Source organism: Ornithorhynchus anatinus, chromosome X1 (genome assembly GCF_004115215.2).
Source record: "Ornithorhynchus anatinus isolate Pmale09 chromosome X1, mOrnAna1.pri.v4, whole genome shotgun sequence".
NCBI classification, from domain to species: domain Eukaryota; kingdom Metazoa; phylum Chordata; class Mammalia; order Monotremata; family Ornithorhynchidae; genus Ornithorhynchus; species Ornithorhynchus anatinus.
In genome coordinates this window covers 31,352,346-31,376,421 of record NC_041749.1, presented here as the reverse complement: position 1 = coordinate 31,376,421, position 24,076 = coordinate 31,352,346, and the positions used below count along the sequence as shown (strand labels likewise).

The following is a 24,076-nucleotide window of genomic DNA, read 5'->3' as shown; positions in this document are numbered from 1 at the left end:
TTATTATTATTAGCTACATACCTTCTGTTGCCTATCATCTCACCAGGTTAGAACCCAAGCAGCTGTCTGTGGCAAACTCAGGATTTCCTGCATAAACTCAGATTCTTAAAACCAAAATAAAAGAAAATGGAAAGAAAAGCATATATCTGATTTTCATTCACTCCACAACTGGTTTTTCTTTTAGCGATTTATGGGCTTACTGTATACTACTTGTTTTACTTTGTTATCAAACATCAGCAAACATGTTTTCCAGCTCAGGGAAAGAAAATAAAACCTTTGCAACCACCAAATATGTCCACTGAATGAGAATCAAACCTGAACAAAGAAATTGGGATTATTCTTATTGTAATTCCTCAAGTGTAATTGTGCAACTATTTTGATTAGGGGAATCCTGAGAGGGACAGAGTAATGTATGTCACAGTGTTTTAGCTATTAAAAATTCCCAGGTGAACTTCTCCAGCCTTATCTATAAAGAGGAGAAAAAAAACATTTAATGGAGAGTTTGGAAGTGCCTCCCTGGTGTGATGTAACCAGTTGCAAGAATAAGTTGAACAGGAAAATATTTGTAGGAAAAAATCTGTTTCCTCAGGTAGCACCAGAGCTGTTAGACTTATCAGTGATCAATCAGTGGTACTTATTGAGCACTTACTGGGTGCAGAGCACTGTACCAAGCTCTTGGGAGAGTACAGTACAACAGAGTTGGTAGATACATTCCCTGTCCACAATAAGCTTGTAGTCTAAAGGGGAAGAGCCTTGACTTGAGACGAGATCAGAAATGTTCTGAATCATATGCTTCAGCACTCTGCCAAAATCCCTGGGTGTAATGACATTTACATCCCCTGAGCAGGGTCAGACTCAAGTAGTCCCAGCTCCCAGGAGAGATCTTCGCTGATCCTACAGGTGCTCTTCGGAAGAGTGATTTCCATTTCAGTCCAGAATAGGAGGATACAGGTAAATCAGAGAAGTTAAGTGATTTGCCAGTCACACAGCTTCAATATCCCCTCTCCTCTCAAGCAGATAGCACTTCTAGGAGAAGGGGAGAGGGGGTAAGGGGGAAAGAGAAAGACAGGGAAGAAAGAAGAAAAAAAAAAGTAGATAGATTCAAGAAAACTCCCAAATATATTTCCTCCATTGCAGCCAGCACACCTGCTTCAGATTGGAGCAGATGCTGCAAATGGGGATAAAGCCCTAGGGAACAACTCCCAACTGCAATAACAGAGGAAATTCCACCCAGCATCCAAACCAGAAATCCAGAGAGCACAGTGTAATGGATAGAGCACAGGCCCGGGAATCAGCGGTCATGGGTTTTAATTTTGTCTCCACCACTTGTCTGATGTGGGACCTTGGGCATCTCACTTCATTCTCTGTGTCTCAGTTACCTCATCTGCAAAATGGGGATTGAAACTGTGAACCCCACGTGGGGCAGGGATTGGGTCCAACCTGATAAACTCATATCTACCCCAGTGCTTAGTACAGTGCATGGCACACAGTAAGTGCTTAAATACCACAATTATTATTATTTCTTCTACTGCAGAGGTGGTGGCAGCAACAGCTGAATGGAGTGTGGCAGAAGCAGAGGAAGGCCAGATCACTTTGTTCCTGACCTACTGCTAACAGCTGGCTGCCCCTTGTTGGGCTCCCAGCTACTACTACATTCCTTTCCCATTATTCCTCGCTCAGAGTGTGCATATGGCCCTAGGAAGCAAGTCTGTGGCCACGCATTTTCATCTTTGCAACTTTGATTATCCTAAAATGGATATACTTAAGCACTTAAAATCTAAGTTTTTTAATGGTAGTTGTTAAGCACTTACTTTGTGTCAAGCACTGTTCTAAGTACTAGGGTAGATACACACATATATTGGGTTGGACACAGTCCCCGGCCTACTTGGGGCTCACAGCCTAAGTAGGAGAGAGAAGACATATAGTTTTCAGATGAGGAAACTGAGGCACAAAAGTGAAGTTTCCTGCAGAAACACTCTGGGCATGTCACTCCCCTTCTTAAAAACCTGGTTTTTAAGTGGTTTTTTAGTGGTTGCCTATCAACCTGTGCACAAAACAAAAATTTCTCATTCTAGGCTACAAGGCTGTCCATCACCTTGCCCCCTCCTACCTTTCCTCCCTTCTCTCTTTCTACTGCCCATCCCGCACGCTCTGCTCCTCTGCCGCCCACCTCCTCACCATCTCCCGTTCTCGCCTATCCCGCCATCGACCCCTGGGCCACGTCCTCCCGCTGTCCTGGAATGCCCTTCCTCCTCACCTCTACCAAACTAATTCTCTTCCCCTCTTCAAAGCCCTACTGAGAGCTCACCTCCTCCAAGAGGCCTTCCCAGACTGAACTTCCCCTTCTCCTTCTGCTGCCTCTCTACCCTCCCCCACCTCCCCTCAGCTAAGCCCCCTTTTACCCCCCTTTCCCTCTGCTCCTCCCCCTCTCCCTTCCCCTCCCCTCAGCACTGTGCTCATCCGCTCATTTGTATATATTTTTATTACCCTATTTATTTTGTTAATGAGATGTACATCCCCTTGATTCTATTTATTGCTACTGTTTTTGTCTGTCTCCCCTGATTAGACTGTAAGCCCATCAATGGGCAGGGATTTGTACATTCCAAGCGCTTAGTACAGTGCTCTGCACATAGTAAGCACTTAATAAATACTATTGAATGAATGAAGTGACTTCCCCAAGGTCATGTAAAACAAGTGGCAGAACTGGGATTAGAACCTAAATCCTCCAACTCCCAGGGTTGTGATCTTTCCACTAGACCACACTGCTTCTCTACCCTAGCTTGATCGCCATTGCTTTCCATCAGACTGGTTCAGCAAATCCCTGTTGGCCCTCCAAGATGTGGTTGCCTTGCAAAAAAGACTCAGTTCAAGAGATATTATGGGGATGGGAGGGTGGGGCGGTTGTTTCAGGCAAAATAGTTTCACAATTTTTAAAAAGACAAGTGTTGGAAGAGGAATAGTAATGATAATGAGATTTATAAATATTGAGTTCAATAAGATACTTTAAATTAATCTCAGAATATTTCTACCATGAAATACACTTAAAACCCTTATCTTGTTGGATGCACCTGACACTAAAGAAGATTTAAACTTGCAAATCCAAAGCTCAGACAAAGTAATATTCTTGCTTCCATCAAGCTGCTCTTAAAAAAATGGCTCAGTTTGGCCTTTAGACTTTTGGGTACCTGTGGGAGGATGGGTGCTGCAGTTTAAGGATTTGCATAAGAGAGAGGGACTAGTTTGTACTTAGGGAATTTGGAGGGGGTGGGAGGGAAGGAGGGAAAGAGAGGACAAGACAAAGCTGAAAGAAAACCTTATCCATATTTGGGTTAATTCAGTAGCCAGGTGAAAGATCTACCCAGCTGAGGTATACAATTGTAGCTGAACACTTGTCAGGATTTTGGAGCCTGTGAAATCTGTCCTCTGGCACTTTCAAGACAAGTTACCAATCTGCTAGGGAGGTTGATGGCCAGCTGTTCATCTCCCCTCAGTTGAACACAAGGCAATGTTGGAAATAAATTGCAGCAGGAGAAGCAATAAAGGATGTCCTGTCATTGGTTTCTAGAGAAAAATAATAATCTACATTAAAGCACTTTCTGTTCTGAGCACTGAACTAAGCACTGGGCTTGATACAATTCAGTCAAACAGTCCTTATACCACACACGACTCAGTCTGGGGGGAGGGTATTGAATCCTCCAGACTGGAAACTGGAATACAGAGAAGTCACTTGCCCAGGATTACACAGCAGGCAAATAGCAGAGGTTGGATGAAAAATGAGGTTTTCTGACTCAGTCCTGTGCTCTTCCCTCTAGGCCACATTGATAGAGATCTCTAAGCTCAGATTAAACATCATAGAAGTGTTCCTGCTTGGAAGGTGGGAAATGGACTACATGATTTCTAAAAAAAAAAAAAAAAAAAAAAAAAAAAAATCCTTATTAGCCCTAGGAGCCTCTTGATTGCATGGTCTTCCTTTCCAGTCTTTGATGTCTGGCAGTGGTGCTTGCTGGCCTCCTGATCATCTGAGAGACCTTGACCAGCCACCATACATGGGACAGGGAGCTCAAGGCAACTACTGCCCCACAGGTCTAGTTTATCCCCCAAACTGCAAACTGCAACCTCCTTCACAAAGAAAGCAGTGAGGCCTAGTGGGAAGAGCACAGGCCTGGAAGCCAGAGGACCTGCCACCACCACTTGTCTGCTATCTTGTATAAGCCACTTGACTTCTCTGAACCTCAATTTCCTCCTCTGTAAAATGGGGATTAAATCCTATTCCCTCCTACTTAGATTGAGCACCCCCCCCCTTATGGAACAAGGCCTCTGTCTAACCTGATTATCTTGATCTACCCCTGAATTTAGTACATTGCTTGGCATATAGTAAGCTCTCCACAAGTACCACAGAAGTGTCAAATGCCATGTGAGGAATTAACATTTGTGTCAGAGAACAGTGATTTTCCTTCCACCCAGAGGGACATAAAGCAGGATCATAAGAGGGAGGGGAGGGAGGTGCAGTATCCCAGAGGTAATTGGCATAGCCCGTTACCTCCATTTCCTCACCCATCAGCCTTCTTCAACTTCAATGCTGCTTTCCAAAGACAGCAGCGTTCCTCTGGCAGAGACATGGGAGTTTCTCCCTGGGTTCCTCTGAAGATCCCAAGGATGTTTCCTTTTCTTTGAACCTATGCCAGACAAATCTGAGTTTGCATCCCTCCAAGTTAAAAGGATGTCAGACAGACATATAGAGGTTCCAAGATTTCAGTTCTGCCTTTAAACTGCCTCCTGAAATCTCACAACTCAAACCCAGGCAGAAAGCCAAAATGTAATTTCCCCCATGTCCAGCCTTCAGAAACACAAGGGGCTCCATCACCACCTGAGGCCTAGCCCTGCAAAAGGTTGGTCCACCAAGCAGCAGGAAGCTAAAACCAGGAGTTGCCAAGCTAGATCCTAAACCTATGGTTTATGCTGTTCTAGGGGACCCAGAAAAGAATCCATTATTTGAATAATTTGTGTCCACTTCTTTATTTAAAGCAGGCTACTTTTCCAGAGCTGATCACCAATCTCAGTCTTGTGATTTATCTGCTTTCTTAGATCTCTCTTTAGGCACTGAACCACTCAGCAGACCCTCCATTAAGCAGTGGCCAGCAGAAGGGAGGAGAGCAGAAAACAAGGGTGGACATTTAACAGTGCTTTCCCCTACATGAGGGAGAGGAGTCAATATGTATGGGGTAGAGAGTGGCAAAATCCCTAACATTTTAAATGATTTTATTAATAGAGGAAATGCTCATCCTTGATTCCAGTTATGCAACTGGAAAAGTACCTCAGAAATACCAGCACCACACATTTTCTCTGCCCACAGGGAGCTTTAAAAAAATAAATAAAAAAGACACACAAGTTCATTTTGCATTAGGCCCCTTGGGGGAGTGGATGCTCCTCTTTACCATTTCCTGTGGAATGTTGTGAAAGGTTAAAGATGACTCAATATTTGCCAGCTTCTAGAGGTTAAAAATTGGAAGCAAACAGTTAAGTTCTTCAGTGCCATAAGAAGCAAACAGAAAGGTTTGGGGTCTGTTAGTTGATAACTGGGTCCCCTAAGAGCCCTTTGCTGCTAGACATGTTTGCAGAAGTAGAAACGCTTTTACTTTTATGCCAAATCCTGTTCAAAATTTCCAACAGATTTCAGGTAGTTAAGAACAAAGCCACTCAGGTTGTTTTTTCCTCCCTGGAGAAGCCCAGAGAGTTACTTTTCTGCCCTATCTTTTGACTAACAGACTGTAGGTGCCTCAGAGTCTTCCTTGGCTGTGGGCTAGGAAGACAGACTTAATCAAGTGAGCTTGTCCCCTGTCTTGAGGAGTCAAAATAGGTCAGAAGACAGTGTGGCATAGTGTCCAGGATCAACCAATAAAATATTTATTGAGCACCTACTGTGTGCAGAATGTGGTATTAAGTGCATGGGAGTTTAAATAGAGGTAAAAAGTCTTCTTTCCCTTGGAATTTCAGGTGGACAGGAAGTATATTGCTTTTCAGATTCCACAGCGTGGCATTTCCATGTACTTATAACTTACATGCAAAACTTAAAAATTTCATTTTAAGGAAGGATAAATTTGCTCAGTGTTCCTAATGGCAAGTCAGAAATTTTGTCTGATAAACTGGAGATGATGTCAAGATTAGAAGCAAGGATCTCTTCTCAGTACACAAACTCTTCAATTGTCTGGCTAGGGATCTTTTCCCAGAAGTTTTGCATGCCTTTGCTCTATTGGAGCACTGCGGCTTAAATGGGGGGGGGGGGGGGAAATCAGGGTTAGGGGGGAAAGAGGAGAGAGAGAGAGGGGCAGAGAGACACTACCTTTAGGGGCACTGGAAGCTTGGTTCGCCATGGGTGGTGGAAGGCATGAGAAAGCACAGAATTCTGGAATGACAAAGCAAGACTGGACTTCAAATGTCTGTGAAGGCTACCTTCAGGGAAGCTGTTAAATCTAACCCAAACTACCTGGTTTTGCTAAAAGAGTGAATGAATATTTTAAGCCCTTTTGGGGGCAAAAGAGAAAGAGGAGAGAAGGTGAAGAGGAAAGTCACCTTACTTTTAGTAGGCATATCTGCTGTTTACGAAACTATTCAGTCCAAAACACTGCCTAATCCTCTCCTTACTGCTTTCCAAGACAACGGGAACCTCAGCCACCCATTTTCAGCTTAACAGTCATTCTTCGGAAGTCAGCATGGTCTAGTGCATTTTCCAAGTGCCTAGTACAGTGCACTGCATCAAGTGGGTGCTCAGTAAATACAACTACTACTAATGACAAAAACAAGGATCTGGGAGTTGGAACACCTAGGTTCTAATCTTAACGCTGCCACTATTCTGCTGTGTGACTTTAGACAAGTCACAAATTCTCCTGGCCACCATTTCCTGTGTTGGACAGGGACCGTGCCTGATAGCTTGCAACTACCTCATGACTTAGTACTTACTACTATAATCATTCTACAGTCACTCTGGAATGTTCCAGAACCTTCCCCAGGAGAGTCCCATATTATTCAACTTGCTTTTTATCCATAACATGTCTATTGTTTAACTTGATTGGAAGATTACTCTGCCTAAATGTCTAATGCCTAAATGCCTAATTTCCACAAATTGGAAAGAGTGGAAATGCTCTTAGAATGAGAAAAGCATCGTCTTGGCCATCAGGAACCTAGAGGGAATTCAGAGAGGGAACCATGAGGAATAACACCTATGAATATAAAACAAACTTCTGCTACTGGGTTGCTGTGCCTGAGCACTGGCTCAAACATGGGCCCAGCAGGTCCCTGGTGGGAGAAACTTTGCACAAGCTCCCGCCACAAAAGGGGACTCCAGTTGAGATCAGCTCTGTCTCCCACATCATTACCCATCACCTAATTAGGCTTCCCCCTCTGGCAGCATTCAGTCAATAGTATTTGAGCGCTTACTATGTGCAGAACACTGTACTAAGTGCTTGGAATGTACAGTTTGGCAACAGATAGAGACAATCCCTGCCCATTGATGGGCTTACAGTCTAATGGGGGGAGACACAGACAAAAACAATAGCAATAAATAGAATCAAGGGGATGTACATCTCATTAACAAAATAAATAGGGTAATAAAAATATATACAAATGAGCAGATGAGCACAGTGCTGAGGGGAAGGGAAGGGAGGGGGGAGGAGCAGAGGTAAGGGGGGAGGAGGGGGCTTAGCTGAGAGGAGGTGAAGGCGGGGGGCAGCATTCCCACCCTTAGTACTAAATGGTTCCAATCCTGGAGGGGCAGAGTGGTCAGGCATGCATATCTCTTTCACACAAACACGTGTATATACATGTATATTTACACACATATGCACACGTATGCATGTACTTAACTGAGACCAGAGGAGTAGCAACAAGGAGGCAAATGAAACAATAAATGCAATTACAACTAAAGCTCTCTCTCCAGGCTGATCAGAATTTCTAATATGGAGCAGTGGGAGCTAGACTAGACAGGGAATCAGCTAGCCACTGGCAAAAGTGATATCTATGGGGTAAAACCTATCCCGTGGGAAAAGGTAGGTAGGTGAAATGCAAGCTTCCATCTGGCTGATTTTCTGCCTCCACCTGCTCCTGCACCAGGAATCAGTCATCAGTTTTGTTTTTTTTTTCTAAAGCACCTACTTGCTGTGGATAGAACACTGCTTTAAGTGCTTGGGAGAAAATTCAGAAGTAATAAGTGAACCCTGTGCCCAAAGCCAAAGAGGCCAAAATGCAATATTTAAATAAACATAGGAGGAGACTAAACAGTTGGACAAGTAAATAGCGGATGTGTTCATGAGAATATTGAGGTGGCTGAGAGAATGGCATAAATGAGGAAAAGATCAAGAATTGATCAGGGAATGGCTCCTGAAGGAGATGAGCTTTCAGAAGGGCTTTGAAGAATGTGATGAAGCTGAGGTCAGAAGGCATTTTAAATGAGAGAGAGGAAAGGAAAAAGCAATGAGTCATACGAGGGGGAAGTCTACCAATTCTTTTGTGCTGTACTCTCCCAAGCACTGAGTATGGTGTTCTACACTCAGTAAACACTCAATAAATACAACTGATTGAAACTAAGAACAAGGAGGCTTTCTTGGGAGGACCAGGGAGCATGAGATAGGTGGTAACTGGAGAGTTTCTTATTTTATATATCCAGAGTCGAGAGTCCAGAGCCCTCTCATAAGGAGAGATCAGAGAAGCAAGAGACAATGATTAAGAGCCTTGAAGCTAGTAGCCAGAAGTTCAGCTTATATGTTAGCAGCTATTGGGAATCTCTGGAGATTGATGAGGGGATGTCTGGGCAGTCAGCAGTAATAGTCATACCTGTTTATTTCACTTATCTGCTTCAGTTGCTACTTTGTTCCATTCTGCAACTGGAAAGTATTAGTCTCTGACCCCTCATTTTAGCACCGTCTACCATTTTGGGGCTTTTTTTTATTTTTGTAAATGGTATTTGTTAAGCTCTTACTACAAGCCAGGCACAAACTGCTGGAGTAGATACAAGCTAGTCAGGTTGGACATAGTCCATGTCCCACATGGGACTCACAGTTTTAACTCCCATTTTACAGGTGAGGTAACAGGTCCAGAGAAGTGAAGTGATATGCCCAAGGTCACCTGGAAGACAAGTGGCAAAACTGGGATTAGAACCCAGGTCATCTGACTCCCAAGCCTGCCCTTTGTCCATGAGGCCATACTGTTTCCCCGATCTTCAAGAACTCCTCTTTATGTCTTGCACCCTAACAAACCTTATTCCCACTAGTTTGATATTAGGGAAGGAGGAAGAGATTTATTCAATTTATTAGAATAACTACAAAATCAATGTCACCAGCATTTCAAAATATAGGTGGGCTGCCATTTCAATTCCTTCCCAACTCCTCCAAAGTAAGTTGACACACTCCTGACATTGAACCACTTGGCTTTCATAAGACAATGCTTCCAATCTAAAAATCCTTATTCTCACAAGAGTAGAGTGTGCAGTTCAGGGAAATTAAGTTAGTCCTGGACTGAAAGCAGAGTAACTAGAAAACAGCGGCAGGGAGTGATTATACCTATCTAACAATAGAGGAGCAGCATGGCATAGTGGATACAGGGCCTGGGAGTCAGAAGGTTGTGAGTTCTAATCCTGACTCTGCCACTTATCTGCTGTGTGACCTGGGACAAGTCACTTCACTTCTCTGTGCCTCATTTACCTCATCTGTAAAATGAGAATTGAGACTGAACCCCATGTGGGACAGGGACTGTATCGAACCCAGTTTGCTTATATTCACCCCAGAGCTTAGTACAGTGCCTGGCACATAGTTAAACACTTAAATACCATAACTACTTTAACTGAAAAAGATATTGTCAATGATGATATTTTTGCTTGCTTGGGCAAGACGGGAGGGGCACCGGGACAGTGCCTAAGCTGAAGAGAAAACACTCAAGTAGCAGAGATTAAAGAATGATAGCTTCAGCTTCCACTATGGCTTTCTAGTAATAATGCAATCTAGGTTTGTCTCCCATTATTTCATATTTAATATACATGAGATGAGATGGCAAGCTGAGTAAATTTTGCAAAATGAAAATCTTTAGGTGAAAACAAAAATATATCTATTCTACCAGTCATTAGTGATATGGAGAAAAATGGAATAAATCTCTTACCAATTAATAGTACTTATTGAACATTTACTGTTTGCAGACCATTGTATTAAGCACTTGGGAGAGCACAGTACTGAGTTGGTAGGAATGTTCCCTGTTCACAAGGCGCTTACATTCGGGTGGGGGAGACAGACATTAAGTTACAAATACATACATAACTTCTCTGGGCCTGAGGTGACTATCAAGAGCTCCAAGTGTGGAAATCCAAGTTCCAGGGCAATACAGAAGGGAGAGGGAGTAAGGGAAATCAGGGCTTAGTTGGAGAAAACCTCTTGGAGATGTGATTTTAATAAGCCTTCAAAGGTGGGAGAATGATGGTCAGTCATATATGAGAGGAAGGGAGTTCCAGATCAGAGGAAGAATGATGGCAAGGGGTGGGCAATTAGATCAAGGTACAGTATGTAGGTTGGTGTTAGAGGACCAAAGTGAGCATGCTGAGTTGTAGTAGAAAAATCATCAAGGTAAGGAAGGGCAGGAACAAGCTGATTGTTTACTCTAAATCTGATGGTAAAGAGTTTGATGCGGAAGCAGAGGCAACTACTGGCAGTCCTTGAGGAGTGGCAGCAGGGTGAAGTATGGACTGGAGGCGGGAGAGACAGGAGGCAGGGAGGTCGGTGAAGAGGTTTACGCAGTAGTCAAGATAGGATATGATAAGTACTTGGATAGGCAGTTTGAAATGGACAGGAAAATGGGAATTTTAGCAATGTTATAAAGGGAGAACTAATGGGATTTGGTAATATAATGAATATGTGAATATGAATAGAGAAGCAATGTGGCCTTATGGATAGAGCACAGCAATGGGGGCCAGAAGGAGCTGGCCTGGGGAAGTCACTTGACTCCTCTGGGCATCAGTTACCTCATCTGTAAAATGGGAATTAACACCACGAGCCCCATGTGGGACAGAGACCATGTCCAACCCAATTTGCTTGTATCCACCCCAGTGGTTAGTTCAGTATCTGGTACATAGTGCTTAATAAATACCACCATTATTATTATATGTCAGTTGAATGAGAGAGATGAGTTGACAGTAGTGACAAGATTATGGGTTTGTGAGACAGGAAGGATGGTGGTGCCACCTACAGTGATGGGAAAGTCAGATCAGGGACAGAGTTTGGGTGGAAAGATGAGGAGTTCTATTTGGACATGTTAAGTTTGAGGTGTCAACAAAACATCAAGGTAGAGATGTCCTGAAGCCAGGAGGAAATGTGAAATTGCAGAGAAGGATAGAGGTCCGGACTGGAGATGTAGATTTGTGACTCATTTGTTTAGTGGTATTTGTTAAATACTTACTATGTGCCAGACACTGTATTAAATGCTGGATAGCCAATCTGGCCACTGTCCCCAACCACGTGGAGCTCACAGTCTAAGTAGAATCAATCCCCATTTTACAGATGAGGAAACTGAGGCACCAAGAAGTTAAGTGACTTGTCCAAGAGCCATAGGCTCAAAGGTTGTATCTACCACACAACCCAATTTAATTCTGGGTCATCTGTCACATTGATTCCAGAGGAAAAAGTATGAGGCATTTCACCAGAGCTGTGGAATGCAAGAAACCTTCTCTCAATCAATGGCTTTGAGTTCAGATTTCTGTACTAGTCTTTGGGAGAGTACGGTACTAAAGTCTGTGGACACTATCCCTACCCACAATGAGTTTGCAATCTAGAGGAGACAAACATTACACTTAAAGATAGAGGAAGTGGCAGAGTATAAAGATTAAATACAATTGATTGATTAGCGATTAATAGAGAAGCAACATGGCCTAGTGCGAAAAGTCTAAATTCTAATCCCAGCCTGCAGTTTTGAGCAAGTCACACCTTCCCTGTGACTCAATTTCCTCAACTCTAAAATATTAATAATAATAATATTGGTATTTAAGCGCTTACTATGTGCAAAGCACTGTTCTAAGCGCTGGGGAGAATACAAGGTGATCAGGTTGTCCCACATGGGGCTCAGTTTTTTTAATCCCCATTTTACAGATGAGGTAACTGAGGCACAGAGAAGTAAAGTGACTTGCCCAAAGTCACACAGCTGGCAAGCGGCAGAGCTGGGATTAGAACCCACGACCTCTGACTCCCAAGTCCGGGCTCTTTCCACTGAGCCACGCTACATCTGGCATGTGTGGGCTGAGAGTTCTAAACTGGATTTCTAAACTGTACTGCAAACCATGAAGTAATCTGCCAAAAGACAATAGCAGGGTGAACTGCAGAGGGAGGGCCAATTCAGGGTTGCAGGGGTCTCCCTCTTCCTCTTTCTCCGCCTCCTGATGGAAACTGAGTAAAAGCGAGTGGGGACCGACTGAACTCAATGACGTCTGAGGACCGAATAACTGTTGTTCCTCCTACCTAAACTTTGAACCCCATGTGAGGCAGGGACTGTGTCCAATCTAGATTGACCTGTATCTACCCCAGCATTTAAAACAGTGTTTGACATTGAGAATGAAAGAGATGAGTCGACAACAGTGACAAATACCACAAAAAGATATACAAATGCAGTGGGGCAAATATCAGTGCTTAATGGGTACAAGTACATAGAAAACCCAGAGGGGAGGGCAAATGAGGAGTTAATCAGGGAAGGCCTTAAGAATGTTAGCCCAGAGTGGAGAGCAGACTAGAGTGCATAACTTTTCTTTAAAATTTCAGATGATTTATTTGCATTCCCTACACACATTATATATAGTAAAGCCAAGCTGAGAGCCTACTTTTTATCCTTCATGGCTGCATTTGAACAGCTTTCAAATAAACATCCACTTAGAAGAATCACAATGGGCAGTCCCTGGAGGGTGTGAATTACCACCACCCCCCAAAAAATTTAAATTTAAAAGAGGCAATGGTTCTGGCTGCCTTCTAAGGGCTAGAACATCCATCTCCTCTTAGAGAAAGGGTGATTGTTAGGCTTAGTTTCTCCCTTCTTATCCTTCTATTAGCTTCCAGAACCAGAAGTTTGTTAACTGCAATCCAAGGCAGGCAGGGTAACTGTACCCTTGTGTGTATTTTGCGGGGGGGGGGGCGGGGGGGGGGCGAAAGAGAAGGGAAAAGAGGGGGAAAATGGGAAAAAACAACAAGTTCTGTGCGAGCAGAAGCAAACCTGATCTCACTATCTCACTTAGATTCTGGCAGGAAGTGACAGGTGCAGAAAAAATCCTGCCATGTGAAGTCCAGAAGCACAGAGAGAATACCTACTGATATAAGACCAAGATAAATCCAAATGCAAATACCAAAGAGGCAGAGGAAAGTGGTTGAATGGTAGTGATGTCCTATCTCCTGCAGTAGAGGGCAGGTGTAAAATGCAGTGCAAGCATCAGTTTCAGTCTTCCTACAGTCCCAGGAAGGGAAAAAAAAAAAAAAGGGCACAAGAGGCATCCTGTGCTCCTTTGTGTTTAAGCAGGAATACCCTCAAACTAGCCCTCAAAGGCAGGTCTGTAGGGGGTGGTGGAGGTCATTCCCTGGCCAAATTACTCCCATTAACACCAATTTAAGATCAAGCAATTCAGAATGCTCCCTTGAATTTATATTTCACCTTTCTACTCAAAGAACTCTATGAAATGAGACCATCCCATCCATTTTACTATCACTAATACTTAATTTTTTCTTAGCAATTTTCAACAAGAAAATGAGGCCAGGCCCATAGAGCAAGTTTTCCAAACTGCTCAATTGCTTAGCCCTTCCCTAGCCTATTACCCACCCTGATGAATGAATACAAAACACTTAAAAGTCCACATTTTTTTCTGGCCATCCAGACCCCTGTGAAGTTTATTTGGGGAATAATAATAAGTATTTATTAAGCACTTACTATTTGCCTACCATTGTAATAAGTGCTGGTTATAATAATAATAATGGTATTTGTTAAGCACCTACTATATGCCAAGCACTGTTCTAAGCACTGTTAAAGGATAATCAACTTGTCCTATGTGGGGCTCACACTTTTAAACCCCATTATACAGATGAAGTAACTGAGGTACAGAGAAGTTAAGTGACTGCCCAAAGTCACACAGTAGACAAGTGGCAGAACCCATATTAGAACCCATGACCCTCTGATTCCCAACCCGAGCTCTTTCCACTGAGCCATACTGCGAGATCGTCAGTTCTATACGGGGCTCACAGTATAAGTAGGAGGGAGAAAAGGTATTGAATTAACATTTTGTAGATGAGGGAATTGAGGCACAGAGAAGTGACTTGGCTAGGGTCACACAGCAGACAAATGGTAGAGTTGAGATTGAAACACAGTTCCTCTGATTCCCAGGACTATGCTCTTTCTTTTAGGCCACACTTTTCCTCCTGTAAACCTAAGGGAGTCACCTTGGCTCAGCACAAATGGAACCTATTTGTAAGTTTGTCCTGGGCAGGGAATGTGTCTATTATTGTATTCTACTCTAAGTGTATAGTACAGTGCTCTGCACACAATAAGCACTCAGTAAATACAAGTGAATGAATTGAGGGACAACTTCTCTAAATCAGATTAGATTTAAGGGGAAAAAACAGTATCCCATTCAGAGAGTCTTAGAGAAGATTTTACAGAGTCTCTTGGGAGACCCGTGGTGGGTGTTGGAGCATGGACACCCTGGATCTGGGAGCCCCTGGTTAACTCTTGTCTCTCCTATCCTTTCCACCTTGGGAACACTCCTGTTTCCATGAAGCTCTTCCCCTTTCTGACACTGTTAGGGATGTTTTGAAACCAAAGTCATAGGTCCAGGGGAAATAAAGTAAAGAAGAGAGGCTTCTGACAACTACTTCTCCCAGTCTCTTCAATTCTCTCTTCTCCAGTTCAAGACTGAGGAGGAAGATTTATCTCAAGCAAAAGCCAACAGACAAAAACTTTTGTCCTGTGCAAAGCACAAAGATTTATGATTGTTTCTATGCCGCTCCATGCTTTAGTAATTCCAGTATTTCCCCCCTTCCCAGCATTTTCACCCAAGAGTAAGTAACTATGATGCATTATTTAATACTCCCAAACAGCCCAGCTTAATTGAGAGCCATCTAAGCCGGCAACACAAAAGCCTAAACAAATTCGATTAATTTATTTCAATTTACTCAAGCCTCCCTCTCAAATTATAATTAATGGGGGGAAATAATTAAGGTAAACAGAACAGAGAGCTGAGAGCTGTGTCCTTGCTAAAAGTCACAGCTGATTTCAATAACAGTATATTTAAATAAGCCCCAGCCTTTCACCACTCTACCATTTTCTTAGCATTCCATTAGCCCTGTAAATATTTCACAGTGGCTGGGCCAATTCTTCAAAATAAATCGCCACTCAGATTACTTGGGAAGAGGGAGAGGCAGGCTCTGAGAATTTAGCTTGCTGGAAGAAAAAAAAAAGTTTAGGGGGCAGGGAAAGAAGAAGAGGAGCTTTGGGGGTTGACCCCTGGCTGAAGCTTCATTCCTTGAAACTAATCTAATGTTTGACTGTCAATTCATTTGAGAGCGTATCTGGTTGGGCAAGTGACAGAAGATATCCCAGAATTAGAGAAACAGTATGGTCTAAAGGTTAGAGCACAGGCCTGGGAGTCAGAAGGACCTGGGATCTAAGCCCCACTCCACCACTCATCTGTTGTGACCTTAAGTCATTTAACTTCTCTGTGCCTCAGTTCACTCATCTGTAAAATGGGGAATGACTAAGCCCCTTGTGGACATGGACTATGTCCAACCCTATTACCTTGCATCTACCCCAGTGGTTAGATCAGTGCCTGGCACTTAGCTCTTAATACCACAAAAAAAAAATTCCCTTCACTTATCCCAGAGCAGACTGGAGCACTCCTGTACTAACTGACCATATCATCTGAGACTTTACTTCATTGTCTTTAAATGCTTTCCTGTGGCTACCCTCTTTGCAAGTAGCTCATCGTAAAGCAGATTGGTTGTCCTGTTGTCATTCCTCCTCACATTTGCCGCCCAGCTGTGATCCTATGATGCCACTCGATGTAAAGCTTTGCATGCTGTATGACCTTGGAGAAGTCACTTAACTTCCCTGTGCTTCATTTGAAATTGGAGTTGCAATATGGAGAAGTAGCACAGCCTAGTGGATAGAGCATAGACTTGGGAGTCAGAAGGGTTCTAATCCCAGCTCTGCCACCTGTCTATGTGATTTGGGTGAGTCATTTGACTTCTCTGGGCCTCATTTACCTCATCTGTACAATGGGGATTAAGACTGGAAGCCCCATGTGGGACAGGGACTGTGTCCAACCCGATTACCTTGTACCTAACCCAGTGCTTAGTATGTGCCTAGCACATAGTAAGCACTTCATCATATCATCATAATTATTATCATATTATTATGATAATTATCATAATACCACTTGGGTGACAGTGGAAGAGTTACTATACAAGTTATATGTACCATCAGTGGTAGGTACAGAGTGAATATAGAAGTTTCACCTGGTCATCTTCAGTTGGATCTGAATCTTGATGCCAAATTATCCCACTACACTGAGTTCCCTGAAAAACAAATAGACTTTTAGTTAGGTTTTTGCTGTTTACCCACCAGCCATTTTTGAGTTATGTAAACATTTTTACTGGTATTTTTTAAGTGCTTACTATGTGTCAGGCACTGTACTAAGCACTAAAGTAGATACAAGTTTATCAGGCTGGACTCAGTCCCTGTCCCACATGGGGCTCAGTCTTAATCTCCATTTTACAGATGAGGTAACAGGCCCAGAGAAGTTGTCAATTGCCCAAGGTCACACAGCAGACAAGTGGCAAAGTTGAGACTAGAACCCAGGTCTGTGCTCTTTCCCTGAACTATCTTTGCCTCATTGGATCAGATACTACCAGGTAACAGGTTTTATTGGCAGCATTTACCTCCGAGTCAATGATGTTGATTCTTTGTAATGTTTATCAGGAACAGTGTATTATGGCATCAGTCTTCTGAATTAATTCCCAACACCTAACCCATGCTATTCCCAAGAGCCAGCCTTAGTAATGATATATTTATATCCATCTTTAGCGCTTGCGTGCATATGTAATCACTAATTCTAATATTTCACCTTGTTACTCATAGTCCTCCTTATGCCCTTGTTCCTCCTGCTGTCACTTTGTGCCTTTCTACCCCCATTATATTGCAAGCTCCTTGCACTTGGATCTGTACCCTTTAATCACTTGATTTTCACCCCTCCCTCAGTCCCACAGCACTTATTAGTAATTCATTTATATGAATGTCTTTCTTCCACTCTACACTGTAAGCTCCCTATGGGCGGGGAACATGTCTGCCAGCTCTGTTGTATTATACTCCCAAACACTTAGTACAGTGCTCTTTATCCAGAAAGCACTCTATAAATGTCCTTGATTGAAGGCAGAAAACATGTGCTTTACTTCTCTTTAACCCTAAGCCCTTAGAACAGTGTTCTGCACTCAGTAACTGATAATGGAGTCTCCTTTTGAAGGTACCAGATGAACTGTGTGTGTTGACTGTGATCCCAGATTCCATCTTCAGGAATTGAGATGATTTCATAATACCCATAGTTGAAAATTATGAAGTGAAAACACATCCCTGCCCTTCGTGTCTTTTAGACTAGCCACAAAGCGTTTCCTAGGGTGAGACTTCTTTATGTACTTCATTTCTTAAAGATAATGACAACAACATTTTTGAGCTTTTACTGGGTGCAATGCACTGTGCTAAACATTTAAGAAAATATAAGCAGATACTTGTTGGGGGATAAATATTTTCAAATAAGAATCAATTAATGCTATGTATTGAGTGCTTAATGTGTGCAGAGGACTGTACTAAGCTCTTGGGAAAGTGTAGTACAGAGTTGATAAAATGTTCCTTGCCCACAAGGACTTTATAGTCTAGAGTGGGAGACAGATATTAATATAAATATGTACACATGTGCAGTGAAGTGCATACAGTCTAGAGGGGGAGACAAGAATCAAATAATTCAATAAGTATGAGTTGAAATGGGTATAAATAATGATGGCATTTGCTAAGAGCATACCTTTTCTGCTGAACCCAGGTGTTATGGTAAATAAAGTTACCACAGGATTAGGCAGTCCTACTGTAGCCTATCCATATTACTACAGATGAGAATTTAGGCCACCAGAGATTAAGTGACTAGTCCAAGGTCACACAGCTAGGTAGTGAACGGGCTAGGACTAGAATCCACATCTCAGAGTGGCTCTTTCAACTAGGCTACACTGCCTTCCCACAACTGCTAGAGGTGTCTGATGAACTTGAATGATGGGAATTATTCAAGGAAGGTGGTAGTGGGATTTCAGGAGATTTAATACGGGGAGGGTCATGACCTGTCGTATCTGGAGGCAGAAGACATTCCAAGCCTGGGAAACAGCTAGGAGAGTTGAGTGAGGTGCAGATAGGAAGGGAAACTAGTCAAAGCACCCCAGAAGTTTCAGAGCCTGGATCTTTTCAGTCTAAGACAGAAAAGCGCATTCCCAGTGAACCATTCTAAGTTTGTTAGCCTCTAGCTAGAAAGTGCATTTTGCTCCCCCCATCCCCCCTAAAAAAAAGAAAGCTAAGAGCTAAAATGATGATAATTCAGAACGACAAGATTAAATTTCCCTTGAGAACTCAAATTTAGTCAGAAGTGTGATTAGTAGAGTGTACTGGGATTTATCAAGCTCAAAACAATTGTGTTTTTTAACTAGGTTAAGATTCTTGGTATGTGTCAAGGAGGAAAGGAGATTAAAACCTGGTGTAGGTGAGCAGGATGTGGAGGAATTCAGTTTCCCAAGACCTATATTGAATGGTTTATAGCAATCCCTTCTGGACACTATATTGAAGGACTGATAGAGGATCAAGCTTTCCCCAAACAACCCCAAACAAGAGAGCAATTCCCTTAGGAAGACCTAGAAAGGAACATCTTCAACCTAAAAATCCACCAGTACACAGCTCTTCTCTGCAGAGCCTTTCAGTCCCTTCAAGCAGCTTTCTACCTGTTCACCCACATTACTCTAATTGCATTAACCCAACAGCAACTCGCTAATTTTTCTGTCTTCAGAATTTGTGTATATGTATTCTTGTGTATTTTATATATTCAGTCCTTATCTTAACATTTATCAATTGTATTTTGTCATATTTTAATGCTTACTGTGTGCAGAATATTTCTATATGCAGACCACTCCCTAACTATGCGAGTCCCCCAAGGCTCAGTTCTGGGTCTCCTATTCTCCATTTACACATACTCCCTTGGAGAACTCATCTAATCCCATGGCTTCAACTACCATCTCTATATGGTTGATTCCCTGATCTTCCTCTCCAACCTCAATCTCTCTCCTCTGTAATAATACCTCTCCTACTGCCTTCAGGATATCTCTACCTAGATGTCCCATATCACCTCAAACATGTCCAAAATGCAACTTATCTTCCCTTCCAAACCCTCTCCTCCTGTTACTATTGGCAACACCACTATCATCCATCTCACAAGCCTGTAACCTGGTATTTTCCTTGACTCAACTCTCTTTCAAGCCATGTGTCCAGTTAGCAAATCTTACTGTTTCTACCTTCGCAACATCTCGTAAATCAACCCATTCCTCTAACTGCTACCATGCTGGGTCAAGCACTTACATCCTAATTTGACTTCTGCACCAGGCTCTTTGCTAACCTCCCTGACTCCAGCCTCTACCTTCTCTAGTACATCCTTCATTCTGCTGCCTATATTTTTGGAAAAATGACAGTTCTGCACAGGTCTCCCCACTCAAACCTCCAACTGTTGTCCACCTCTGCATCTAGCAGAAGACTCCTCACCATCATACACAAGGCACCCTACCAGCTCTCTTCCCACTACAATCCAACCTGTGTGCTTCACTCCTCTAATACTAGTCTTCACACTGTCTTGTGTTCTCTATTCCTTCATTTCTGATAGTTCACCACTGTCCCTATCCTCACAGCTCTATTAAAAGAACTCCAAGAAATCTTTCTGAACTAGACTCTCATTCCCCCCTCTACCATATTTTCCCTATGTTATCTGTGAATTTCAGTCTCTGCTAACACCTCTGTACTCACAACCTCCATGGGACTTTACCTCTCTGACCTATAATTTCAATGTCTGTCTCCTTTAATAAATTGCAAACTCCTTGGAGTCAGGGATCAAAGCCATGTATTCTATTATAATCTCCCAAGCCCTTAGTACAGCACTCTGAATAACATTAAGTGCTCAGTAAGTACCACTGATCTCATATTTTTTCCTTTTACTCCTAACACCTACTATCGTGCTATGCACCTTGTGGCTTTCATTAATACTTGAGTACAGGTGGGCTTAATAATGGCATTTGTTAAGCACTTACTATGTGCAAAGCATTGTTCTAATCACTGGGAATGATACAAGGTGATCAGGTTGTCCCACATGGGGCTCACAGTCTTAATCCCCATTTTTACAGATGAGGTAACTGAGGCACAGAGAAGTTAAGTGACTTGCCCAAACTCACACAGCTGGCAAGCAGCTGAGCCGGGATTTGAGCCCAAAGTGAAGGCAGTGGCCCCCTGGGTGATTAATGTTTGAAGAAACACTAGCCATACTCCATCCTAAGGTTTTAGTGACTGTCATCATCACAGGATTCCACTCACAATTCTTCTATTAACTTCTCTGCCCCCCACTTATTTACCTTTTCTCCAGCTAAATTGAGTGGTTTCAGGAATAGTCATCTTCCTTTTTGACACACAGCCAAAGCTATTCAACATTTCACTTTTCAATCTTCAGTCCTAATAAAATGACTGAAGCTGCAACCCAAAGATATCAAGGATCTAGCAAATCATATGGTGGTCCAAAAAAAAATACTTAAATCCTCCTTAATCTGTACCTCCAAGTATTATTCAAAGCACCCCTCTCTCCAGAGGACAAGGGGATGGAGCAATAATTTTAGCATGGTTAGCACTAACCCTCAGAGCAGAGCTCACAGACTCAGAATCTAACAATTGGGCATGAATTAAGATAGGATTAACACAAAATGCTATTCTACTTTTCAGGAGGTCTAGAAGCAATCCTGCTCTCTTAAGGGGTTAAAAACAAAAACTAGGCATGAAAATAAGCCATACTTTCTTGACTTGCTAACCAAGGCCAGATCTCCAGCTATCCCCATTTCCTTTTCCCGTGCTCTTGACCTGCTAACTGAAGCCAGTTTCCAGCTATACCCTCTTCCTTCTCCCATGCATAATTAAGTGTCACTCCGAGCTTTGAAGATTTCTTCCAGCTGCCAGAGGGTCAGTAGATTGAATTCTCAGATTGGATAATCTCACTTTGGATCTGATCCACAGCTTCACCTTTCAAAACTGAACATGAAAAAGAGTTTAAAACACCACACCTTGAGAGGGGCTGGGACCTCAAAGCACTCAGGAAGTAGGGTAAAGATAGGGAGGCAATACGTCAGACAGGAGAGACCATTTCTTTTTAAGTTTCAAGGCTCTCAAATGGGCAGGGTCAGGTGAAAGGGGAAAAATCACTGTGGTCTAGTGAATAGAGTACAGGTCTGGGAATTAGAAGGACCTGGGTTCTAATCCCAGCTCTTTCATGTCTGTTGTGTGACCTTGGAAAAGTCACTTAACTTCTCGGGGCCTCAGTGACCTCATCTTTAAAATGGGGATTAGGATTATGAGCACCGCGTGGGACATGGTCTGTGTCCAACCAGATTAGTTTATATCTACCCCAGTTCTGGGTACACTGCCTGGGTACATAATAAGCACTAGCAAATATTATAAAAAAAAAGAGGTGGGGGGGGGAGACCAGGATGAGGGGAGGTGGTAAGGGAAGAGATACAGCATACATTACTCAGGAGAATTCCTGGTGTTCTCACCCTAAGGATGAAGGAAGAAGAAGAAATGAGTGCAGTCAGAATGCAGAGGAAGTGGTCATTTTGTCACTTGTCAAAACTGTGACTAAGAAAATGGCTACAGACCTAGAGGATTTTGGGGCCTGGACATAAGATTATCTACAAGGTGAGTTTATTGTGGGCAGGGAATTTGTCTACCAACTCTGCTATAGTGTCTTTTCCCACATACTAAGTACAGTGCTCTACACACAGCAAGCACTCAATAAATACCTTTGATCCTATAAACATTCAAGATCCCACCCCTTCTGCCTGACCTACAATCCAAGCAACTATCCCTAGTGTTCAAGGAACTTGAGAAGCTTCCTGCAATCTTGTTAGAGTCTGAAGAGGTAATGCCAGTTACTCTGCACAAGGGACACAGCAACCACGGTCACTAACACCCAAACCAACAGGACTCAATCCAAGTGAGTGACAAGATGGATGCCCATCTCGCAAGAGTCAATCATTTATTAAGTGCTTACTGTATGCAACGGATTGTACTAAGTGCTTGGGAGAGTACAGTATAACAAATATAACATACAGAGAAGTCTTCCACCATAGCCTGTTTTTAAAAACATGGTATTTGTTAAGCCCTCATTATGTGCCAGGCATTGTGGGTAGATAACAGCTAATGAGGTTGGACACTGTCCATATCCCACATGGGGCTCCCAGTCAATCTCCATTTTGCAGCTGAGGCACAGAGAAGTAAACTGATTTGCCCAACATCACACACAGGCAGAGCCGAAATTAGAATCCAGGTCCTCTTCCTCCCAGGCCCGTACTCTTTACACTAGACCATTCTGCTTCCCCTCTAGAAAGGGGCAATGACTGCCAGCACTAAATGATGGAACTTCATCCTCCAAGGCAGCAGCTTTTCTTACAGTTTAAATTGAATCCTCAGGTTCATTTCCCACTAAGTAAAGTGGTCCCAAAAAGTAGCATTTAGAAATTAAGCATTAAACTATGAAGGATGTAGAAAGCCAGCCCAACTCTCTTTGTCCCCCAAAGTGGGAATAAAGGCGAATAGTCCCAGGCAGCCACACACAGGTCTATTCCTTGCCAAAAGTACTCAGACGTTGACTCAGCCTAGCAGCCCACTTGGTATACAGGACCCTGAACTGAACTGAAGAGACCTGTTCAGGCTGAGACTGAGGCCACCAGTCTACTTGGTAGACAGGACCCTAGACTAGGCTTCAGTGACCTGCCCACCCATCATCCACCTTAGGCCAGAAACTTGACCATCAGTCATTGTTATTGACTTAGCAATAATACTAGACCTCTTTGCACTGAGCCTCCAATGAGGGAGGTCTTTGTTTATACAACCCCTTTTCTCACAAATGTATCTTCACCATTCTCCAGATTCCCTCAAGCAGAAATCACTTACCCCTCTTCAAATTTTACCTCTGCTGATCCTCTCCAAGCCACAGTTCCACCTTTCCTCAGCTCAGACACTTCTCAAAGTCAGAGTTACTCACTCCTTCCAAAGCAGCTTAGACTTTCACCTACTGTCTTGCTTCTCAGAGACCTTCCTTTATAGACTTGCCTATTGACTACAGCTGGGAATAGCTTGTTAACCTTCTACACACCTGTGGCTATTAGGTGTTCCAAAGTGGCTTTCAGAGCCTGAGAGCTTGTGGACCAGAGAGCTCTGCTGCCAAATGATTTACCCAAAGAGTATACCTGAAGGCATGGCTCTTAACTTACCTAAATTGGTTTACACATCTTCGGGCAACCCCTAGAAGAGTCAGGACAGAAGGATTATGATGGGGCATTAAACTGGACAGGCAGTGGTAGGAGTGAGGGTAAAGGAATAGTAATGGTATTTATTGAGCACCCATTGGATGCAGCACACTGCACTGAGCAATTAGTGTAGTTCAACAGAATGATGTGGCATGTTTCCTGCCTATAAAGAATTTAAACTCTAATGGGGTAGAGGGACATCAAAATATTCATGAATAGTGGATTTAGAATAAATAATTAATTACACAGCCTTTGCAGAGATGACTTGCAAAACCACAGTGTTACTCTTCCAACCCCAAAGTTCTCTTTTCAGCCATAGGATTGTCTTGCAGGAGGAAGGTCATTTGATAGAAGTAATTTTTGTAAAATATACTCGGCACACAGTAGGCATTTAATAAATATTGCTGATAGAGATGCCAAAGTATCCCTGAACCTGGGTTAAAGCTCCA

The 24,076-nt window shown here is 42.9% G+C and overlaps 1 long non-coding RNA gene across 1 annotated transcript; it reads right to left on the bottom strand.

The window, feature by feature from the left end:
• Positions 1-3,302: 3,302 nt before the first annotated feature.
• LOC114806335 lies at positions 3,303-23,388 on the bottom strand. Its single transcript, XR_003754363.2, has 3 exons — positions 23,272-23,388; positions 16,509-16,568; positions 3,303-3,561 (listed from the first exon to the last, which is right to left on the bottom strand). It is a non-coding gene; the product is annotated as an uncharacterized LOC114806335 (long non-coding RNA).
• Positions 23,389-24,076: the final 688 nt, after the last annotated feature.